The 20,323-nt window shown below is 39.3% G+C and overlaps 1 long non-coding RNA gene and 1 pseudogene across 1 annotated transcript; one reads left to right on the top strand and one right to left on the bottom strand.

Moving 5' to 3' along the window:
• Positions 1-809: 809 nt before the first annotated feature.
• LOC125095764 (uncharacterized) lies at positions 810-20,300 on the bottom strand. The gene is made up of 5 exons (XR_007125943.1): positions 19,826-20,300; positions 15,841-15,890; positions 12,599-14,007; positions 12,280-12,386; positions 810-1,256 (listed from the first exon to the last, which is right to left on the bottom strand). It is a non-coding gene; the product is annotated as an uncharacterized LOC125095764 (long non-coding RNA).
• On the top strand, positions 19,670-19,780 carry LOC125096480 (uncharacterized; annotated as a pseudogene).
• Positions 20,301-20,323: the final 23 nt, after the last annotated feature.

The following is a 20,323-nucleotide window of genomic DNA, read 5'->3' as shown; positions in this document are numbered from 1 at the left end:
ATCGAAGAGAGCTTCTTGAGCCAGGCCACCCCACAAGCTGTTCTCAGTTTATACTGTGGCTCTTTCCTAATACATATGGGAAACAGACTTATCTGGGACAGAACACAGCCACCTTCAACTCCCTCTTTGGCCGAGGTGATAGACATAAAAGACACTGTGACAGCCATGTCCAGTACAACCTCATTTTCTATACTTTCTCTCCTTAAGCTCTAGAGTAATAACCACTTCCAGGCCGAATCACAGCAACTGCATCTAGGTCAGTGACATCTCTGGTGTCTATTTCAGGAACATCTCTACTACGTGATGCAGCTACAGGCCACATGACTGATCTAGAGATTACAGCAGCAGCAATACTGGCAGAGACCTCCCTTGCTCTAGAGATCACCAGTCATACCCATATCAGAGAGCCCGCCCTAGGTGAGTACACATGCAAGATCAAGTTAAAATACTTAGTTTGATTTTTGTGGCACATTTTTTTACCCCTCCTCGTTAATTATTATGTTCCTAATTTTGGCATAGCAATAATCCAAAAACTTTTTTAGACAAATATTTTTAGACAAATATTTTTTAAAAAATTATAAAAACAAATAAGTTTTTAAAAAAAAACTTTTTTAGACGGGGCGCCTGGGTGGCTCAGTGGGTTAAAAAACTTTTTTAGACAAAAATTTTTTTAAAGATTTTATTTATTTGACAGAGATCACAAGTAGCCAGAGAGGCAGACTGAGGGGGGCGGGGTGGGGCTGGGTTAGGGGGGAAGCAGGCTCCCTGCCGAGCAGAGAGCCCAATGCAGGGCTCAATTCCAGGACCCTGAGATCATGACCTGAGCCCAAGACAGAGGCTTAACCCGCTGAGCCACCCATGTGCCCCAAATATATCATTTTTAGTCAGCAAATTATTTTTAGTTCTTGGTTATTAAATCTTATTAACCTATCTGGTACATTTGGCCTATAGCAAGTACCCTAATTATTAATGTTTTCCATAGCACATAATCGTTTATTATGCAGGCAACATGGTAAGTAAGATATCTCCAGACTTGGAGATAAAGAAGGCTATTTCTTGAGACATCAGATCTGGCTGGCTGAGTCCTGGAGAGCAGACGAAATTCATCAGCTGGCTCAACTCCAAGCTCTGCAGGGCTTGAAGCTTCTGGGCAGGAAAACAGGCAGAAATGCTGCATTGTGGGTGCCCCCAAGTGGGTACACTTTGATGTGCACGCTGAGGATTTTCTGGTCAGCTCCTTCCGCATTAGGTTGTGACTGTGAAATATTTTTAAAGGTGAAGAAAGCTACTATAGTAGGTATGTTTTTCAGTATTCTTCTCTTATTACATATTTCAACTGAAGCAATACTTAATGATTTAGATTATCACAAATTGCTTATTTTTGAGCAAATATCTTATAGAAAAGTTTTCAAGTTATGCTGCCATTTGAAAGTGTGGAACAGAAAAAGGGTGGACTTTAGTGTCAGATAAAACTTCACTTTGAACTCTTTGCCCCTAATAAATTGTGTATCATGGGCAGCGCACTTAACATTTATAATCCACAATTGTCTCATTATTAAAATGGGAATTAAGAGTATTTGAGAGAGTACTTCCCTAATAAAGCTGTGTTTTAGATAAGACAATACATGTAATGTGGTAAGGACAGTGTCTGGCACATTAATAAGTCCTTAATAAAGTATCATTTATCATTTTTTTCTTATAAGCAATATTGTTTGATTTACATATGCAAAGTAAAATATTTTTATTGAGATTATTTGAAATTCTAGAGCTCCCCAATACCTTTTTTTTTTTTCTAAAGATTTTATTTATTTATTTGTCAGAGAGAGAGGGAGAGAGAGCAAGCACAGGCAGACAGAATGGCAGGCAGAGGCAGAGGGAGAAGCAGGCTCCCCAATGAGTAAGGAGCCCGATGCGGGACTCGATCCCAGGACGCTGGGATCATGACCTGAGCCGAAGGCAGCTGCTTAACCAACTGAGCCACCCAGGCGTCCCAATTAAATTCATCTCTTGCTTAAATCAGTAATTTGTGACTTACAGTTGAGAACCGAACAATGTGTATGATTATGGCAGTGAAAAAGGGTGAGGTTGACCTGTATTTCTCAAAACTGTCAATGTTGCAACAGACAAAAAAGGGCTAAGGAAATGTTCTAGATTATAACAGGCTATGAGACACAACAACTAAATTCAATGTGCAATTTTGGACTGGATCCTATATTAGAGGGAGAAAATTCTATAAAGATCTTACTAGGACAACTGATGAAATTGGTTTGAGACTGTAGATTGAATAGAAACATTTTATCAGAGTTAAATTTCCTGAAATTGGTAAATAAACTCTGGTTATATAAGAGAATCTATTTTCATGGTTGTATAATTGACATATAACATTCTATTAGCTTCAGGTGTATAGCATAATGATTCAGTATTTGTATACAGAGCATCCATCGTCTTGCTCTTAAGAAATACACATAGAAAAATTAAGGGGCATGATGCATGTAACATGTAACCTACTCTCAAATGGTTTAGAAAAAATGTGTAATACGTCTATGTGTATGTGTGTACAGATGATAGATGTCCATGAATATAGATAACTCTACACATAACACTCTGTGTATGTGTGAGTATCTACAGACAGAATAAGAAAGAGAATATTAAAAAGTATAGAAAATGGTAAAAATCAGTGAATCGGGACAAAAAGTCAAGAGTAGTTCCCTGCACTCTAAATTTAGCTTAAAATTTTCTATATAAAATTTTGAGAAGAAGGGCATGTTGGTGGCTCAGTTGGTTGAGCATCTGCCTTTGGTTCAGGTCATGATCCCATAGTCCTGGGATCGAGCCCCGCATCAGGTTCCCTGCTCAGTGGGGAGTCTGTTTCTCCTCCTCTCCTTATCCCTGCACCCCCCTGCTCATGTTCTCTCTTCCTCTCTCTCTCAAATAAATAAATAATATCTTTTTAAAAATATTGAGAAGATAGTGAAGTAGTCCTCTCAAAAAATAACACGTAGGGGCACCTGGGTGGTTCAGTCAGTTAAGCATCTGACTCTTGATTTCACCTCAGGTCATGGTCTCAGGGTCATGATCTCAGGGTCATGACATTGAGCCCCAGTCAGGCTTGGTGCTGAGCATGGAGCTTGCTTAAGATTCTCTCTCTCCCTCTCCCCTTTCTGTCCCTCCTCTCACCCCTCTCTCTCTCTCTGCCTCTTGAAAAAAAAAAAATCTGGTAACTATCTAGTACTTTGATACAAATCCACAAAATTATTTCAAATTATTTGGCAAATTATGCTACATGTTAAAGGAATATCTACTCTCTAAAGATCACTGGACTAGGGGTGCCTGGGTGGCTCAGTGGGTTAAAGCCTTTGCCTTCAGCTCAGGTCATGATCTCAGGGTCCTGGGATCAAGCCCCGCATCAGGCTCTCTGCTCAGCAGGGAGCCTGCTTCCACCTCTCTCTCTTCCTGAATCTCTGCCTACTTGTGATCTTTCTCTCTGTTAAATAAATGAATAAAATCTTTAAAAAAAAAAAGATCACTGGACTATATTAACTAATTCTTTTTGAAATTGAGAATTAAGGTATAAATGTTTTACATGAGGAAGAAAAATTATGGGCTATAAGAGTTCAAAGGGACCTTAGAAATCACCTAGTCCAGACTTCTTTCAAAGACAGAAAATCATTCAGATTTCCTTAAAGACACATCACTCACTCTTAATTTATAGGATAAATCACTTGGTATTCATTTCCTGATGGTTTAAATTATATATAATTCATTATTCTGAAACCTGTAAATAAAGAGAAAGAATCAACTATTTATTCTGTCTTTTCTGTCCTAACCATGATATAAGGTGACAAAAATAGATGATATGGGAAAGTTCTTCTTTGTAGAATAATTCCAGCTACTAAATGAGTAAGAAATGATAGAAAAAGATTATCACTGCACTTCAATCCTAAGGAATAACAGAGCTCAGAAATAATCATCAATGACTGCTAAAATCATCAAGTAAAAAGCTTATGGGGGGGGCGCCTGGGTGGCTCAGTGGGTTAAAGCCTCTGCCTTCAGCTCAGGTCATGATCCCAGGGTTCTGGGATCAAGCCCTGCATCGGGCCCTCTGCCCTGTGGGGAGCCTGCTTCCTCCTCCTCTCTCTCTCTCTCTGTTTCTGTCTCCCTCTCTGCCTGCTTGTGATCTCTGTCTGTCAAATAAGTAAATAAAATCTTAAAAAAAAAAAAAAGCTGATGGGGAACTTTATAATAGACAAATCAGGCTGACCTCACTGATCAATTTTAATATCAGAAAAAAGACAGCCAATGTTTATTCTTCCAATCCAAGAGCATGGAATGTTTTTCCATCTTTTTGTGTCTTCTTTGATTTCTTTCATGAGTGCTTTGTAGTTCCTAAAGTATAGATCCTTTACCTCTTTGGTTAGGTTTATTCCAAGTTATCTTATGGTTTTGGTGCTATTGTAAATGGAATTGATTCTCTAATTTCTCTTTCTACAGTTTCATTGTTAGTGTATGAGAAAGCAACTGATTTCTGTGCATTGATTTTGTATCCTGCCACATTACTGAATTGCTGTATGAGTTCTAATAATTGCACTACTGGGTGTTTACCCCAAAGATACAGATGTAGTGAAAAGAAGGGCCATATGCACCTCAATGGTCATAGCAGCAATGTCCACAAATAGCCAAACTGTGGAAAGAGCTGAGATGCCTTTCAACACAAGAATGGGTAAAGAAGATGTGGTCTATATATACAATGGAATATTTCTCAGCCATCAGAAAGGATGAATACCCAACTTTTGCATCAACCTGGATGGGACTGGAGGAGATTATACTAAGTGAAATAAGCCAAGCAGAGAAAGTCAATATCATAGAGTTTCACTTATTTGTGGAACATAAAGAATAGCACAGAGGACATTCGAGAATGAAGGGGAAAATGAAGCGGGGGGGGACAAAAGAGGAGATGAACCATGAGAGACTATGGAGTCTGGGAAACAAACTGAGGGACTGGCGGGGGTGCGGGGTATGGGTTAGCCTGGTGATGGGTATTAAGGAGGGCATGTGTTGCATGGAGCACTGGGTGTTATATGCAAACAATGAATCATGGAGCACTACATCAAAAACTAATGATGTAATGTAGGGTGACTAATATAACATAATTAAAAAATTAATTAATTAATTAAAAAGGAAAAAAGAAAAAAACAGCCAGACATTATGTATCTCCTAAATGGTGCACATAGGAAGTACCTGACACCACCTGTAAAGGTTATTTTAAGAAGAAAAAGAGCTGACCAAGCCTCTAGATCCATCTACCAATTTACAAAAACATGTTAAATGACACTATGAGGATAAAATAAGCAAAATCCATAATGTGGAAAATTCCATGTGATAAACAACCAAGTTTCTTCAACTAATAAATTTAAAAGAAGAGTGAAGTAGAATCCACAGGTTAAAAAAGACTTAGAAGACATAGTATAACTAATTACAATGCATAGTACTTGTATAGATTCTTCATTTAAGCCAACCAAATGTTAACATTATGAGACAATCAGGGATATCTGAACACTGACTGCATATTTGGTGATATTAAGATATTATTGTTCAATACTTTAGGTATGATAATGGCATCGTGCCTCTATTTTTCAGGAAATAGTCCTTATAGAAACTCATACTTAAACATTCATAATTTAAATGTTATGACTTCTGAAATTTGTTTCAAAGTAACATGGAACAGATGGGGAAAGAAGTGGTTGAGAGGAAGAACAGAAGAAATGAAACTGACCATGTGCTGATAACTGTTGAAGCTGGGTGATGGGTAGGAATCAATATACCATTTTCTTTACTTAAGAATGTGTTTAAAATTTCTATTACAAAACTTTAAACATTACTTTTAAGATTGAAGTAGCTATGTGTTTACTGAAATCAAAATACTACTGATAAATACATTCATTGAAAAATCAAAGTATAACCTGTTTGTTTTTTATTATGGAAAAATATATATGTAATTTACCATTTTAATCTTTTTATAAGGATTTTATTTATTTATTTGAGAGAGAGAAAGAGCACAAGTCGGGGAGGAGGGATAGAAGAAGAGGGAGGAGCAGGCTCCCTGCTCTATCCCAGGATCCCAGGATCATGACCTGAGCCAAAGGCAGACACGTAACTGACTGAGCCACCCCTGTGCTCCTATTTTAATCATTTTTAAGTAGCTCTGAGTAGATTCACATGTGCAGCCATCATCACTATCCATTTCCAGAACTTTTTCAGCATCCCAAACAGAAACTCTGTACCCATTAAATGATAATTCCCCATTTCCCCTCCCCTCAGCTCCTGGTAGTCTCTATTCTATTTTCTGTTTCTATAAATTTGCCTATACTAAATACAGCATATGGTTGCCCGGGTGGCTCAGTTGGCTAAGCATCTGCCTTCAGTACAGGTCATGATCCAGGGTCCTGGGATTGAGCCCTGTGTCAGTCTCTCGATCAGCAGAGAGTCTGCTTCTCCCTTTCCCTCTGTGATCTCTCTCACTCTTGCTCTCTCTCAAATAAACAGATAAAATGTTTTAAAAAAAATAAGCATATAAGTAGAATCATATAATATTTATCCTTTTGCATTATTTCACTTAACATGTTACCAAGATTCATCCATGTTATAGCATGTATCAGAATTCCACTCGGTCTTAAGGCTGAAAAATATTCCATTGTGTGTATATACTGCATTTTGCTTAACCATTCATTTATTGGTGGACATTTGTGTTGTTTCCTCCTTTGGCTATGGTGAGTAATGCTGTTGTGAACACTAGTGTACAAGTCTCTGCCTGTGTCTGCACAAGTGTCTGCTGTGAACACTAGTGTACAAGTGTCTGCCTAAGTACCTTCTTTCAATTCTTTTGAGCATATACCTAGAAGTGGAATTGCTGATTATATGGTAATTCTATGTTTAACTTTTTGAGGATCCATTACACTGTCTTCAATAGTAGCTACACCAGGTCACTTTCCTACCAACAATGCACAAGGAGTCTGTTTTTTCTACATCTTCACCAACAGTTGTTATTTTCCCTTTTTAAAATAATAGCTATTCTCATGGGTATAAAATAGTATCTCATTTGTTTGCATTTCCCCATGATTGGTGATGTTGCGTATCTTTTCATGTGCTTATTGACCATTTGTATATCTTGTTTGGAGAAATGTCAATTTCTTTGTCCATTTTTTAATTGGGTTGTTTGGGTTTTTCATTGTGTAGTTGTAAGAGTTCTTTACATATTCTGGATATTAATTCCTTATCAAATGTGTGATTTGTAAATATTTTCTTCCATTCTGTGGGGTATCTTTTCACTCTCTTGACATTGTCCTTTGATGCATAAAATTTTTAATTTTGATGAAGTCCAATTTATCTATTTTTTTCTTTTATTGCCTGTGCTTTTGGCGTCATATCCAAGAAATTGTTGCCAAATCCAGTGTCATAAGGATTTTCCCTTATGTTTTCTCCTAAAAGTTTTATAGTTTTAGATCTTACATTTAGGTCTTCAATCCACTTTGAATTAATTTTTATATATGATATAAGGTTAAGAGTCCAACTATTTTGCATGTAGTTATTCAATTTTCCTAGCACTATTTGTTAAAAAAGAAGATACAAGTTTTTATTAAAGAAGATTTTAAACTATATAACTATATTCATACACTTCCATGTAAAAACGTAGTGAAAGATCTGGCAAGACATACACTATTCTCCTTCTTCTTTTTTTTTTTTTTTTTTTTTTTTTTTTTGAAGTAGGCTCCACACCCAATGTGGGGCTCAAACTCATGACCCTCAGATCAAGAATCACATGTTCTACCAGCTGAGCCAGCCAGGCACCCCTATACTATATTGTTAGTAATGATTCCTTCTGGGAAAGAAAATAATTGGGGGAGGACAATATACAAGAGCTCTATATAATTTGATATTATTTAGATTATTTATAAGCCTATGTTCATATATTACTTATAAAACTTTTAAAAGGTAGTTGTAGTGTGGTATTTTTCCTGTTTGTCTTTAAGAGAAAGTTGATTGGATGTTGAAGCATGGAATGAGTAGGCCAAGGGTTGATATTCTGGCAAGCTAAAGGTCCAAATTAAATAAAAGAACGCTGAAGCAGAATTGCATCGTGGGAAGGAATTAGCATATCTCAAGGGTAATGCTGTTTTGTCTGGATAATCTGGCAGTAGCAATAGCATACAGAGACAGTTAAGAAGGCTTGGTCTTAATCTTAACCTTCCACCTACCCCACAACCTCTCACCCTGATTTACTTTGTTTTTAAGCTCCAGCTGTATTTGGATAGCATATATTTTGCTGATACACGTAAGATGTAACTGAAGACTTCAGAGGTCTCTGTGAGCTTTGCCAGAGCAAAGCAACCAGAGGTACAAAAGAGGATTTTATGTGACAGTTTTTGAAGGTTGGGAAGTAGACAATTTGGGCCAAATCAAAGGGTTTTAGTAGCCGACTGGCAAGAAGACTGGGGGGTGGGGGGGTGGGGGTGGGAGAAAGGTTTTTAATTTTACATTAATTAGTAAGTATTTTATTCTAGGGTTTTCACCAAAGAAATATCTTTGGAAAACAGTCTCACAATTTTGTTTAATGAATGAATAAAATGTTGAATGACTGGCACATGAATCTGAAGAAGAGATGAAGACAAGTAGACTAGATAAGAGTAGACTCATACTAGCAAGACAGTGGGGGAAGTAAAGAGAGGACTACATGGAGACTTGCTGCTCATTAAGTCCCTGGACAAGACCCCTGAATGGTCAAGAGGTGTAAATACAGAAGTTTGTGACTTTTACCCTCTAGTAAGCTATCAGTGAAACTAACTTACAATTGGACTGACACTGCCTCCTCACATTTCCTGGCCCTCCTTCTTTTCCCGTTCTGGCCAACATCCTATCATTGATGACTCTTCTAGCTGCCCTCTTCCTACAGGGTTTTATATACCCTAAGAGCAATGTGGAAGCCAACCTAGAGAGAAATTCCTGGCTCTTCTAAAGTCAGTGTGGTTTCAAAAGTGTTCTGTTACTTTATGCTCAACAGCATCTCAGCAACATTATGTTCCAACTTCCTGTATCTGCCTGCCTAGAGATACCAATCTTCCATCTGATACACTTCTGTCCATTTCTTGGGTACCTGGCTCTTTTCTTATCCTCCCAAAATTTGGGTGCTCAGGATGGGCCTGGTCCTATGCCCTAGTCAGCTAGCTGGTATACCTTCTGTGCTCTCAGAGATCATGCCATCATCTGTCAGAGCACATCCCTTATGCTCATCTCCCTAGCCTTGTTCTAAACTAAGATCTATAATGAATGACCCTTCCCATACAATCCCAGGCAGTTCAGCTGCCTGAATTCCAAAATTAAGTCCCCACCCCATCTTTGATTTGTCTCTCCAGAATTGATAACCTGTGCCTGGAATCATACAAGAATCTGACTATATTAGTTTCCTAGGGTTGCTGTAACAAACTGCCTCTAACACAAACTAATTATTTTCTGTTTTGGAGGACAGAACTCTGAAGTGGGTCTTACCAGGCTCCATAGAGTCATGATAATCCAAAAGTAAAAAGAAAATAAAGTATTACTTAGCATGGTGCACTTCTACCGTGTAAGACACTGTATATATTACATGTCACTAAGGCTGGGAATATGGCCCTTAAAGACCTCACTAGGGTTAAAATAGCAGAAAAGTTTGATAAGCAAGAGTCCTCCCATTTTGTTTGTGTTGTGAAACTTCTTATCTCTTACCCATAAGCTGAATATCCAGGTCTGTTGAATATAGATAGATTTAACTTCTTGAAGGACATAATTATAATTAATTGTCTTTAAAAATACCTGAAAGTGACATAATGCCTTACAATCACATACAATAAACTCCATCCAAGATATAAATAAGGTATACATACATGCACACACACACACAGTGCTTTAAAGCAAGGATAGCTTGGGGAATCTGGGCGCCTCAGTCGGTTAAGCGCCCAACTGGTGATTTCGGCTCTGGTTATGATCTCATGGGTTGGGATATTGAACCCCGGGCTCAGCGGAAAGTCTGCTTAAGATTCTCTCCTCTACTCCTCCCCCCACTCACACTTGCACTTTCTCTCTAAAATATATAAGTAAATCCTTTTTAAAAATAAAAAATAAAACATGGATAGCTTTCCACAGACAGATTAAAGTTCAAGTATAATTTTAAAAAGCATTGTGTAAGGCTACATCCAAGCCCATCACTGAGAACTGAAATTCAGCATTTAATAATGCTTCCTTGGGGCACCTGGCTGGCTCAGTCAGTAGAGCATACAACTCTTGATCTTGGGATTGTAGGTTTGAGTTCCATGTTAAGTGTGGAGAACTTAAAAATAAAATCTTTTAAAAATAGTAATTATGTTGGGACACCTGGGTGGCTCCGTTGGTTGAGCATCCGCCTTTGGTTCAGGTCATGATCCCAAGGTACTGGGATCCAGTACCACATCGGGCTCCTTGCTCGGCAAGGAGCCTGCTTCTGCCTCTGCCTGCTGCTTCCCCTGCTGGTGTGATCTCTCTCTCTCTAACAAATGAATAAATAAAATCTTTTAAAAATATTAATAGTGGGGCACCTGGGTGGCTCAGTGGGTTAAGCCGCTGCCTTCGGCTCAGGTCATGATCCCAGGTCCTGGGTTCAAGCCCCACATCGGTCTTTCTGCTCAGCAGGGAGACTGCTTCCTCCTCTCTCTCTGCCTGCCTCTCTGCCTACTTGTGATTTCTCTCTGTCAAATAAATAAATAAAACCTTTAAAAATAAATAAATAAATAAATAAAAATATTAATAGTAATGCTTCCCTTCAGTTTAATTAATTCAAGTACCACAGAGGGGATAATGTATAAATTTTATCAACAATTGTGAATTATTAAAACTTTCCTAATGTACTGGTTTTAAAATATTAAAGTAATTCACACTAATGGTAACCTATCAAATAATACAGTGGTATGTGAATAAAAAGTTAACAGTCTCTCCCTTCTCCAATCACTCTGCTCAAAATTTACTGAGCGTCTATTAATGGGCCAAGCATATTCTAGACTCTGTGTGTGCAGCAATGAACAAAACAAAGTCCTTGCCACCATGAACTTACAGTCTAATGAGAGAGTCTAATTATTTACCAAACAAATAATGTCAGGTAGCTATAAGTGTTAGGGAGATATAAAAAGATATGTAAGGGATTCAGGAAGGCCTCTCTTAAGAAGAGACTTGAGCAAAGACTTGAACAAAGTGGAGTTGTAAACCAAGTGACTACCCAGCAGAAAGGTGGTCCAAGCTGAAGGAACAAATGTGCATCTCTGTGAGGTGGAATATGGTTGGCATGTTGGAGGAGTAGCAAAGAGACCAGTGCACATGAAGCAGGGTGATGAAGGAGCTATCTTTTTATCCACCTGTAGAAACTCTCTGAATCTACCCAGTGTAGTTATGATACCAGCTAGATGCAGTTAAATTCATTTGTTTCATTTACTTTTCCTTTTTAGGGATTTAAAAAAAATTTTTTAAATTGCTTTCATAAATGGTTTGCATCTTTTGAAGTATATTCAAAGAAGTCTAGCTTCTATTTTTATTCCCTCCAACCTGTTTCTTTTCCCATGGGTAACCGTCTATGAACCCTCTAGTTTTTAAATACAGGAAATACATTTGTAATTCCTTCCATTTCTTTTTTTTTAAGATTTTATTTATTTATTTGACAGAGATCAAAAGTAAGCAGAGAGGCAGGCAGAGAGAGAGAGAGCGGAAGCAGGCTCCACTGCTGAGCAGAAAGCCCGACACAGGGCTCGATTCCAGGACCCTGAGATCATGACCTGAGCTGAAAGCAGAGGCTTAACCCACTGAGACACTCAGTGCCCCACCATTTCTTTCTTTTTTTTTTTAAGATTTTATTTATTTATTTACTTGAGAGAGAGAGAGAGAGAGAGAGAGAGCTCAAGCAGGGGGAGGGGCAGACAGTGGGAGAAGCAGGTTCCCCGCTGAGAAAGGAGCCCGATGTGGGATCCCAAGACCCTGGGATCATGACCTGAGTTGCAGGCAGACTCTTAACCAACTGAGCCACCTAGGCACCCCTCCTTCCATTTCTTGATGCGTTAACATCCACCACCCCCACCCGCCTTCTGAGGTAAATGGTAGCATAGTATAAAACTACTGAATGTCTGAGTTTGTGTGTAGACCTTGCACAGGGACCATGTTAACCTTCTCTGTCATTATAGTGCCGTTATAGAGATGTGCTGCGGAAGCAACACTAAGAGATGAATATCTAACATAGGTAACAGTTCAGAAGCTGGACTCTGCTGGGAGAGAGATGGCTTCAGTAGGTGCACCGTGGGGAAACTTGCAGGGTCAGTAGTCACCATGAAGATACCAGGTACCTGGGGCACCTGGGTGGCTCAGTGGGTTAAAGCCTCTGCCTTTGGCTTGGGTCATGATTCCAGGGTCCTGGGATCGAGCCCCACATTGGGCTCTCTGCTCAGCGGGGAGCCTGCTTCCTCCTCTCTCTCTCTGCCTGCCTCTCTACCTACTTGTGATCTCTGTCAAGTAAATAAATAAAATCTTTTAAAAAAAAAAAAAAGATACTAGGTACCTACAGAAAGAGCAAGTGGCTCAGGATGGACCAAAGGCCTTGAAAAAAGAAGTGAAAGGAGAACTGCAGACATTGCCTCCCTCACAGCTCCAACTTGGGGCTGCTCCAGTTGATGAACCATTCCTGCAAAAATTATGTTGTCTCAGAGAATGGATCAAAAGAGGGCCCTAATGTTTTGGTTTTTCAATGAATTCGTTAAGCACATGAGGGTATAAACCCAGGATCCTTCATAAGCACACAAATGTGTTTGAACAAACTCATGTCACAAACCAAAAAATGTTCCTCATTTTCTCTTAGTTTGAATTTTGCAATACTCGAAAGAAAAATGCATTCTAGAGGTCATTCTAATTTGTCCGAAGAGCCAAAGAGATTATATCTTAGTCAAAAGAAGAGAACAAAAAAATTATTGCAAATTATTTTGTATATACTGAGCCCCTTATATATTATTGAGCAAAAATGTATTGAGTGACTACTATGTTTAACACTCTGTTAGGTGCTGTAGAAGATCTAAATGTGAATTAGACCTAACCCTTGCCCTTGAGAATCTTACCATCTGTGCCATTTATTAACTTATGACTTCTCAGCTATAAATCCATCCTTTTGCTTTGTTGTTTCTAGAGCTAGACTCTGCAAGCATTTCTGCTTTGACAACTGGCAAAATGTTGGGCTTTGCCAGAAGAGGGTGATGGAAAGACCCTGTGAGGCCAGAGCTGGAGGAAATGACTTTTCTTTCTTCCTGTGTGGAGCCCATGGATTGGTTCCCAAGAGGGGCCTTGTTTTGTGGACCTCAGCAGTCTTCCTTGTTCACTTGTGGCTGGTGCCTCCAGCAAGTTCCTTCACCACAGGGGGACTATACATTCCTGTGACAGCCATGCCCTCTTCTTTAAATTTCTAAGTTCTTCCTTTCTGTTCACTCATCTTTAGCCAAGGGTAGTAGCTCTTCTGACAGTTGCTACTTCTGCACCTCTTAGAAACCACTCTATTCTTCTTAGTGGATACCTTTTATTGGTTAACAATCTTTACATTACATTTTCTTTGTTCAAATTGCTAAAATGGTTCTATCTCCTTGTTGGTCCCATGGAACATGGAAAAAAGATCTAAATTAACATAAATTCTGTGGGAAGAGGGCTATTTCTGCTGTAATCACAGACCAAAGATCAAAAAGGGTCAAAGATGTAGACCCTCAGTTGGTGTTGTGTTCAGCTGCGTATAAAAGAAGGTTGACCTCAGTGGCTTCAGCAAATAGACGTTTTTTCTTGTATAACATGAAGTCCATAAATAGATAATAGCAGCTCTAGCTACTTAAAAAAAAAAAAGAACTCAATCTCCTTTTCACCTCCAACTTCTCCATCCTTAACATTCAGTTTCTGTACTCAATGGTTGTGAGACTGTTGATTCACCTTCAGACACTGGATCCATATTCCAAGCAGGGGGAAAAAAAAAAAACGGTGGGGGAAAGGAAAAAAAGAAATAAGACGGTTGAATCTATATCCTTTGTATGCATTCTTAGAGCCAATACCAAGTAACTTTAACTCACATATCACTGACCATTCTTAACTATAAGGAAATCTGGGAAGTTCAGTATTTTTGAACTCTGAACAGAGTTCTATAACCGAGAAAGAAAGGGAGAACATATGTTGAATAGGTAACCAGCCATATACAAATTAAGGGAAATTAAGTGAAAAATGGGTAACTTTGTTTACTTTTTTATCTATTATTGAAGTATGGTTGACAATGTTATATTAGCTTCAGATGTACAACATAGTGATTCAACAAGTCCATTCGTTCCTCAGGGCTCACCATGATAAGAGTATGTCACCATATGTTATTAAGATATTATTGACTATATTCCCTATGCTGTGCCTGATGGATAAGAGGCAAAAGATAGACCTGATCTCATATCCACATACTTTCTCACTTTCTTCCAATGTAACTAGTCTTTCTATATTAATTATTAACTGTGCATAAAATTGTTTTCTTCCTCAATAACTAGCATATCTTACCAGGAAAAAAGGATGGAATAATATTTATTATATTAGTATATTGTTTTCATGTAACTCTTCAGTATAAATTTTAGCCTGGCCCATCTGGACCTCTGAAAGACCATAAAAAGATACATTTACTTTTAATTCCTTACTAAATCTTTGGAGTTATTTATTATTCATTTTTTAAAAGAGTCTTTGTTTATTTATTTATTTATTTATTTGAGAGTGAAAGAAATCACAAGTAGGCAGAAGTAGGCAGACAGAGGGAGAAGCAGGCTCCCTACTGAGCAGCGAGCCTAATGTGGGGCTCGATCCCAGGACCCTGGGATCATGACCCAAGCCGAAGGCAGAGGCTTAACCCACTGAGCCACCCAGGCGCCCCTATTATTCCTTTATCTTATTCCACTCTACTAGATGGCATGAATAATAGCTAAATAATTTGTAAAGGAGTCAAAAATGAAGATTAAGGCCAAAAATTTCTGCACTAGAAAGTGATTAGTGTCCTAGACAGACAGTGTTAGATTTTATATAAAGGATACCAAGAAATGCTTTCTTCCTTTTTTTTTAATTAAAAGAAGTTATTTATTTATTTGAGAGAGAGAGCGATAGAGCATGAGTGCAGAGGGTTGAGGGGGGTATAGAGGGAGAGGGTGAGGGAGAAGCAGGCTCCTCCATGTGGGGTTCAATCACAGGAGCCTGGGATTATGACCTGAGGCGAAGGCAGATGCTCAACCAACTGAACCACCCAGGCGCCCCGCAAGAAACATTTTCTAAATGAATCAGCCCATCTCTCTCATCTGAGCTCAAGTCTGTCTCAATGAGGTACTTTTTAAACAAGCCAGTCTCAGGGCACCTGGGTGGCTCAGTGGGTTAAGCCTCTCCCTTCAGTTCAAGTCATGATCTCAGGGTCCCGGGATTGAGCCCTGCATTGGGCTCTCTGCTCAGCGAGAAGCCTGCTTCCCCCTCTCTCTCTGCCTGCTGCTGTACCTACTTGTGATATCTCTCTCTGTGTATCAAATAAATAAAGATCTTTTAAATAAATAAATAGAAATAAACAAGCCAGTCTCTTTTCTGAAGGTGTTTCCCTTACCACACACCATAAAACATAGTTCTAAAATTGTTACTAATTTGTGTTTTTCTCCAATTTTTAATATATCAGTTCAATTTTTCATATACCCCAATTATAATGTAAACTCTTATATTTTCCTATATACTCACTATGTCAAAGAGGGGACACAGTATTTATTTGGAGCTCACCTTGATAGAATGATCTTATAGCATTAGCATAGGTTTAGACGTTCATTTTCCTAAAAAAAAGATAAATTGGTAACAAATTAAGACCAATAATATGAAACAAAAATTTTCATAAGAAAAGCAAAATAGTTTTATAACAAAGCCCAGAATATTTTTAACTTACATTTCTGGTTTTCATTTCCACAAATAATATATATATTTTTAAAATCACACTAATGTGAGAAGGCTGATGAAAACTTTACAGACTATCAAAATGAAAACTTTCTGGGGTACCTGAGTGGCGCAGTCGTTGGGTGTCTGCCTTCAGCTCAGGTCATGATCCCAGGGTACTGGGATTGAACCCCGTGTCAGGCTCCCTGCTCAGTGAGAAGCCTGCTTCTTCCTCTCCCACTTCCCCTGTTTGTGTTCCCTTTCTCACTGTCTGTCCCTCTCTGTCAAATAAACAAATAAAATCTTTAAAAAAAAAAATGAAAACTTCCAAAAGCAGATAATTTAAGCATCTTTCCATGTGTCCAGGTGAGGACTACCTTACATAGTTTTGTTTTTACCTTACATAGTTTTAACAATAACAACCCTACTTCACCCCAGAATTTCAAAGAAAGGGGAGTCAGTAAACCAGACATGCGCTTCTGTTTGATTTGCTCTGAGTTATGCCTGGAATTCTGAACTCAAATTGCCCACATTAAGATGCTGCTGCCTCCTGATTACTTAAAAAAAAAAAAAAATTCTTTTTTTTTATTTAAAAAGGGACACCTGGCTGGCATAGTGGGTATAGTATGCAGTTCTTAATCTCAGGGTCCTGGGTTCGAGCCCCAGTTGGGTGTAGAGATTACTTTAAAAAAAAGAAAAGAAAAGAAAAAGATGCTGCTGCCCCCACATGGATTTCAAAGGAGTGCATATTTTGAAAACAGTATCTTCTGTTTCAGTTATCTCTTGCTATGTAACAAACCACCCTAAAACTTCATAGCTTCTAACCATAACCTTTACACTGCTCTTGATTCTGTGGATCAGGAATTTAGGCCAGGTTCATTTCTCTTCCATGTGGTTTTGGCTGGGAAGGCTTGATTAAAGCTAGAGAACCCAACATAGCCTCAGTCACATGTCTGGGGCACCTCAGCTCTCTTTTATGAGGCTTTTTTTCTGTCGAGAAGTTTTCTTATCACTCAGTAGTCTAACCCATGTTTTCTTGATGGATGGTTGGCTTCCAATGAGAAAATGAAAGCTATGAGAACTCTTTCTAATCCAGAAGTCACACAGTGTCACTCTCTGGGTCAAAGCAAGTCATAAGATTAGCCCAGATTTAAGGAGAAGGAAAACAGACTCCATTGCTTGATGAATGGCAAAGTCACATTGCAAAGGGGTACGAAGAAAAGGAGGGATTATCGCACTTACATTGGGAAAGGATTTTCCATACTTCTCTTTACCGTCCCATTCCTTTCTTCCCCATGCCGTCTTCACTCAGGTGTTCACATAATACCAAACTGTGATTCATTACTTAATACAATCGTCTCTAGGGTACCTGGGTGGCTGAGTTGGTTGAGCACCCAACTCTTGATTTGGGCTCAGGTTGTGATCTCAGCTCAACTTGTGATCTCAGGTGGTGAGATCCAGCCCCCCAGTAGGCTTCCAGCTCAGTGCAGAGTCTGCTTGCCCCTCTCCTTCTGCCCTTCCCCCCACTCACCCTCCTCCTGGCATGTGCGCACATCCACTCTCTCTCTCTTTCTCACTCTCAAATAAATGAATAAATAAAATCTTGGAAAAACAAAGAACAAAAGACGATCGTCTCCACCATTTAAGAAAAAAATACAGAGAGACTTGAATACTTCAAAAGAAGTCCCCCATGCATCTTTACAGTCTCACTTTACTCCTCTCAGAAGGCACCATGTTTCTTCAAACTTCCTCAGTGCAAATATTCACACTCTGTGAACATGGGCTGGTATCACGCAAGACCCACTTTGTTAGACACACACACAAACACAGGTAGCACTATCTGTTCTTTGAACACCTAATATTCTTCATAAATATTTGAACTCTAACTGGTTGAACCCACCAAGGACATATTGTCTCCTCTTCTAGGCCAGTTCACCTGCTTATTGACATATTGACAGTCAGAGCCTAGATTTAGACGAACCTCTCCTCGTCATAGGCACCTAGCCCATGTGCACCCTGGAAGTGATCCTGTTAGGGATCCCAGCTTCTCTCCTGCCTCCTCTTCCTCTCCAACAGTTACTGCTACTGATTTATGGCTGAAGAGACAGAACTTCCCTTAAACCATCTCTGTACACAATTCCATTTACGATAGCTATTCCTTTATAAAGATCTATTATTAAAGTATAGGATATGTGATGATTAATTTTGGGTCAACTTGATGGCCATGGGGTGCCTAAATTAAATATTATCTCTGGGTGTGTCTGTGAAGGTTTTCTGGATGAGATTAGCCTTTGAATCAGTGGGCTAGTTAAAGTAGACTGTCGCCCCGAATGTGGGTGGGCATCGTCCAATCCAGTGAGGGTCTGAATAGAACAAAAAGCAGAGGAAGAAAGAATTTGCCCTTTTCCCCCCATCTCATTCAGACTGCAAATTACACTATTGGTCTCCCTGGTTCTCAGCCCTTCAGATTCAAACCAAATTAAACCACTGGTTTTCCTGGGTCTCCAGCTTGGAGACAGCAGATCATGGGACTTCTGAGCTTCCATAACCACATGCACTAATTCTTCATAATATATAAATAAATAACTCAATAATTAATTTCCTACTGGTTCTGGTTCTCTGGAGAACTCTGATGAATGGAGAGCATTGTTTATTCTACTTTACACATCACAGGATACTACATACTTCAGGTAAGAATTGAGTACTTGAGAAAATAAATAAGCTCTCTTTGAACTGCACATGTGAATTCAAATGAATTGTCTCTATTTTATGGGCTAAAGATTGAGCCTAAACTGACTAGCTTCACATGATTTTTGAACCATTTGCATTTGAAGTTGGATCAGTGACAAATTCCTTTTTTTCTTTTTAAAATTTTATTTATTTGCAAGAGAGAGAATGAGAGAGAGAGAGAGAGCAAGTGCGTGCATGCAAGAGTTGGGGAGGGTCGGAGAGAGAAGCAGACTTCTTACTGAACAGGGAGCCTGATGCAAGACTCGATCCTAGGACTCCAGGATCATGACCTGAACTGAAAGCCATTGCTTTTTTTTTTTTTTTTTTAAGATTTTATTTATTTGTCAGAGAGAGAGAGGGAGAGAGAGCGAGCACAGGCAGACAGAATGGCAGGCAGAGGCAGAGGGAGAAGCAGGCTCCCCGCCAAGCAAGGAGCCCGATGTGGGACTCGATCCCAGGACCCTGGGATCATGACCTGAGCCGAAGGCAGCTGCTTAACCAACTGAACCACCCAGGCGTCCCTGAAAGCCATTGCTTAACCAACTGAGCCACCCAGGTGCCCCAGATCCGTGACAGATTCTTATTCATTCTGCATGTTTCAATTCTGAGGCCTTCTCCCTAGGTTTGCCCCTAGATGATACCACACACCTTGTGCTAACTAGAAAAAGGGTGATCTTCTAGGTGGACGTCATCCCATGCCAAGACTCTAGGCTAAGTGGGTGAGATTTCAGCACCCCCCTATCCCATCAACTGGGCATACTCGATGTTTAATCTTTTAAGTTGACTTGTGTCGCTTTTAATAGAACTACCAAGAACTACTAAGTAAAATTTAGAGTTTGACGATCTATCAAAAGTTAAGTAAGACTTAACTTTTTCTGAGATACTTCTGTATCCATCAAAGAAAATGATTTTTCCAAAGTTACCAAAAGCAGGTGTTAAAAGTTGGGTCGGCATCGCTTCTCGGCCTTTTGGCTAAGATCAAGTGTAGTATCTGTTCTTATCAGTTTAAAAGTTGGGTCGGTTTTTAAAATACTCATACTTTCTTTAGTCCCATGAATTCCATTACGTTCCTTTATCTTTACAAGCGTAGAGCTGGAAGAAAAATTACCTCCCTCACTTCATTACCAAGATGCAACTTTGTGCCCAAAGTCACAAAACTCTTTGATCTCTTCATGTGCTCATTCCCTTGTCCCTGTACTTCAGGTCAGGTCCTCTGCCACTCGAAGGATTAGCCATACTTCTGGAATACTTTTCCAGATTCCTTTAAAGAAATGTGTTCCCTTTGCTGGGGTCCCTCATTTTTTCTGTCAAGCAGGGCATGAACTCCTTCCCCATGCACACACACAGTTCTATTTCACGGAGGAGGAGAATGAACAGGAAGGGGAGTCCCTCTAGGAAGGAGACAGTAACAACGGAAGAAAAGGCCAAATCTCACAAGATATCGACTGGAAGAAAAAGTCGCACTATCCTCTGACCAGCTAAGATCAAGAGAGAAGCAATCTGTTCCGTTCTCTCTGATAGAATTTCTTCTTTTTGCATCTCCCTTACCAGCCGCGGCCCGCCCGCCCACCTCGGTGTGGCTGTCGTTGTCCTTCCCAACTAGTTG

The sequence above is a fragment of the Lutra lutra genome, chromosome 3, assembly GCF_902655055.1.
Source record: "Lutra lutra chromosome 3, mLutLut1.2, whole genome shotgun sequence".
Lineage (NCBI taxonomy): Eukaryota > Metazoa > Chordata > Mammalia > Carnivora > Mustelidae > Lutra > Lutra lutra.
Note: the sequence above shows the minus strand (reverse complement) of the source record. Positions and strands in the feature narration are given on the sequence as shown.